Consider the following 4351-nt stretch of genomic DNA (forward strand, 5'->3'; position numbering starts at 1 on the left):
AAACTGCTCTATGTGATTTGGGAGCCGGTGTTAGTGTCATGCCTTTTTCTCTTTATAAGAGACTTTACTTAGATAAGTTGATACCTACTGATATATCTTTGCAAATGGCTGATAAATCTACTGCTATTCCTGTTGGTATATGTGAGGATGTTCCTGTTCAAGTTACTACTAACTGCTTGATATTAACTGATTTTGTTGTGTTGGAAATGCCTGAAGATGATAATATGTCTATTATTCTTGGGAGACCTTTTCTTAACACCGCAGGGGCTGTTATTGATTGCAATAAAGGAAAGGTTACTTTCAATGTTGATGATAGGGAGCATACCGTTTATTTTCCCAAGAGGATTGAGAAAGCGTGTGGAGTTAATACTATTTCTAATATGAGAACTATCAAAGTGGGAACTATCGATTGTCCTATATATGAGCCTAAGGAAGAATATCAAACTCTCGTGATTGGATCCATATCAATACAATTCAAGGTAACTTGATTGATTTGAGGTTTATTTCTTCTTATGCTATGTAAAATTTATTTGGTGGCAAGACTTGATCAACCTTGTTAACAAATACCTTTTATATGCATAGAGGAGGTAAACAACATCTCTTTTCTTCCTCCACTTGCTCTAGTTGCTGTAGCACTTTTAATTTGCAAAGTTCCTTAGTTAATCGAAGATTTCAAAATTTTTCCTGGCCAGTAATAATAAATTAAATACCCAGAAATGTGCATTTTTCAAAGTTTTCAAAAATTCACAAAAATTATACCGTTGGTCCTATTTTTCGACGAGGCACCTGGGAGCACCAGAGGATGACCTGTGGGGCACCAGAGGGTGCCACACCACAGGCCGGCGCGGCCAAGGTGGTGGGCGCGCCACCATGTGGTGTGGGCCCCTCCTTGCCCCACTTTGCCATCTCTTTCTTCCAGCACCTTCTCTCTCCCGAAAAAACTCGTACCAAGTTCCTCTCACTCGCGTTTTTGCTCCAGAGCTCCAGATTTCTCGATCTCTTTGCTCAGCCCAGATTTCTTGCTGAAATTTGGCACATTTGCTCCTTGGTATGTGACTCCTCCACCCATCCAAGTATAATTTTGTTTGGTTGAGTATATCTTGAATATTTTGCTGCTGTAGGTAACATGTTTAGTGAGCTTGCATGCTTGTTCTAAGTGGTGGAAACTAGTTTTGATGCATGATTAGTACTCTAGCAAGTTCCTATGGTAGTTTCCCTCAATTATATGTCACCAAATCAAATTTTTATATTGTTTGTTGAAATTTCAGAAAATGGAGTGGAATAGATATCACTTGAACCAGCAAGAATTGGAAGTCCAACAAGTTATGAGAGTCAATCATGAAGAGGGAGTATACCCCTCTTACTACCCGTGTGCGGATTTCATGAGAAGCGCGGGAATACTTGAAGATGTTCAAAGTCTAATTTCTTGTGCAGGGCTGAGTGACTTTGTTGAAGGAGAGCCAAGACAATATGCAAAATTAACTATGTCTTTTGTGCAGGACTTCAAGTTCAATTGGTAGCGATCTAACCCCACGGTCCAGTATAAAATTTACAATAAAGCTGTCAACTTGCCATTTAGTGATTTTTGTGCAGCAATTAGAGTACCGCAATGGGGGTCATGCGAGAAGATAAGGGGATCGCCGCAAGAACTCTTGGACCTCTTCAAGATGATTTGCGATGGAAGGAGTTTCTCAGGGGATAATGGTAAAATCACTAGTATTCAGCTCCCGGCTATCCGCTACTTTGCCTATTTTATTACCAAATGCGTTCTTGCTAAAAAGATTGGTGGTAAACTTTCTATCCCGGATTTTGCTTTTCTAGCTGCGGCACTGCAAAGTAGTAGGACTTATAATTTGGGGGCATTGATAGCTTATAGACTTGCTACTAACCGTGAGAAAGGTGGAATTTGTGGAGGTCTCATCGCCTCTCGTTTACTAGCTTTTCATAATGCAGAACCTCATCATTTTGATATTCCATTCCCCATAGAAAAACTTGACATAGCCTCTATGATTAAACATGAATTTGTTTCAGATTCCTCCAACTTGGGTAACCTGTTTTACAAGATGACATTTTATAAGAAAGTCTGGAGAATAACTAAGAAAACTGAGAAACTAGTAAGATTGCCTGCGCCTGTTCTGTCTAACCTTGATTCCAGGGGAGATTGGTCGGTCACAGAAGGTGCACTGGAAGCACACATAGAGAGAGGAGGTCAACATGCAAGAGACGACACGGAGGTCGAGGAGCACCTCGACTCATCATCCGATGCAGATTTGTTTCAGATTCCTCCAACTTGGGTAACCTGTTTTACAAGATGACATTTTATAAGAAAGTCTGGAGAATAACTAAGAAAACTGAGAAACTAGTAAGATTGCCTGCGCCTGTTCTGTCTAACCTTGATTCCAGGGGAGATTGGTCGGTCACAGAAGGTGCACTGGAAGCACACATAGAGAGAGGAGGTCAACGTGCAAGAGACGACACGGAGGTCGAGGAGCACCTCGACTCATCATCCGATGTAGCAAGTTCCTCGCATCAACATGTTGGACATGTGGAGCCTCCACGCTTATCTTCTGCACAGGAACTTTACTATGACTACTCCATGAATTACCCACCGGCAAGGAACAACGATCCTCGTTGGGGTTGAACTCCACTTAGGCCAAAAGCCTAAGCTTGGGGGGAGGTATACCAGCATCACTCATTCTTTGCATATTATGATTGCTGGATACTTGTACATACTTGTTTTGTTCGTTTGAGTGGTTTTCTAATGAGAGGAAGATGATATTTGGGGAAGTGCTGCCTGAAAACAGATTCTGGACTGTTACTAGAAAAATTCGTACGCACAGCCAGAGCGTTATTTTGAGCTGCCAATTTTTGTGCAGGTTCCCCAGGTTGTTATTTAACTTTCATTAGTTGAACACTTTTCGAGCTGAGCAACGTAAGATTTTTGTAAAAATCGATTTCTGTACTGCTGTCAGGTTTTGGCAGATTTCTGTCATCCTGCTTTTCTGTGTTTCTTTTAGTTTGCTATTTCTTGTTTTTGCTTTGTTTCTTTCCCAAAACACAAAAAGACCAAAAATATTTCTGTTGTTTCTCTTCACCATTTGTTTGCTTTGGTTTCTTGCATTTGTTTCGCTTTATTTGCTGTTGCTAGTTTGTTATAAGAAAACCCAAAAAGATTTTGCTTTGTTTGCTTGTTTCTTTTTGTTCTTGTTTGCAATTAGAAAACACCAAAAATATTTGCTGTTCTTCTTTGGTTTTGTAAAGTTCATCTTGAGTTCAATGGTCTTCGGTGGCTGGAGCGTGGTTTTCATTTCATATTATCCAAGCTGCACAAGTGAAAAGGCAATAATGACGATCTACGACAATTGGATTGTGGTGAGAGGCTGGTATGAACTCTATTTGTTTTCATTTTTGTACATATACTCATCCATGTGAGCATGCTTAGTTGGTTCATGTGAGGTATATGTTATTTGAGAAAGTCTAGTAGTTTATGATCTCTCATGATTAGCTCCAATCTATTAATATGAGTAGCATGTCATGGATGTTTGCTTGCATTGTTTTATTCATAAGTAAGTATGGCATTGTGGTATCCTCCTCTGAATAATTCATTTATATCGACTTGGCACATGCTCACGCATGCATATGACTGAACAAAAAGTCAATTAAGCCTCGATGATCTATATTGCCTCAGAGTTCTTGTATCACTTTTATGCCTCCGTTAATTTATTTTGCCGCAAGCATGATTATGACAGTTACTGCTCTCTTGATTTGTCGCTCCCTAGTCTATTGCTAGCCTTCACTTGTACTGAGCGGGAACGCTGCTCGTGCTTCCAAACACCTGAAAACCAAATTATTCCAAAGTGTCCACCATAAATACCTATGCATGGCATTTCAAACCATTCCAAGTAAATTCTCATGCGCTACCTTTAAAATCTTCAAAATGCTTCTCAATTTGTGTTTATGTTTTATAGCTCATGAGGAAGTATGTGGTGTTTAGCTTTCAACCTTGTCATTTACTTTTGACGGACTCTCATATGGACTAGTGGCACATCCGCTTATCCAATAATTTTGCAAAAAGAGCTGGCAATGGGATTCCCAGTCCCGAATTAATTAACTTAAATAGACACTCCTCCATGGTTTGTGATTGTTGGACGGCACCCGAAGGATTCGGTTAGCCATGGCTTGTGTAAGCAAAGGTTGGGGGGAGTGTTATCATCATAATAAAAATAAAATAAAAAGGCACTCCTTCATGGTATGAGACTGTTGGCAGGCACCCGAGGATTTGGTTAGCCATGGTTTGTGAAAGAAAGGTTGGAAGGAGTGCCACATAAATATGCAATAATTCATGGGAGCC

This window comes from Lolium perenne, chromosome 1, assembly GCF_019359855.2.
Source record: "Lolium perenne isolate Kyuss_39 chromosome 1, Kyuss_2.0, whole genome shotgun sequence".
In the NCBI taxonomy this organism is placed as follows: Eukaryota; Viridiplantae; Streptophyta; class Magnoliopsida; order Poales; family Poaceae; genus Lolium; species Lolium perenne.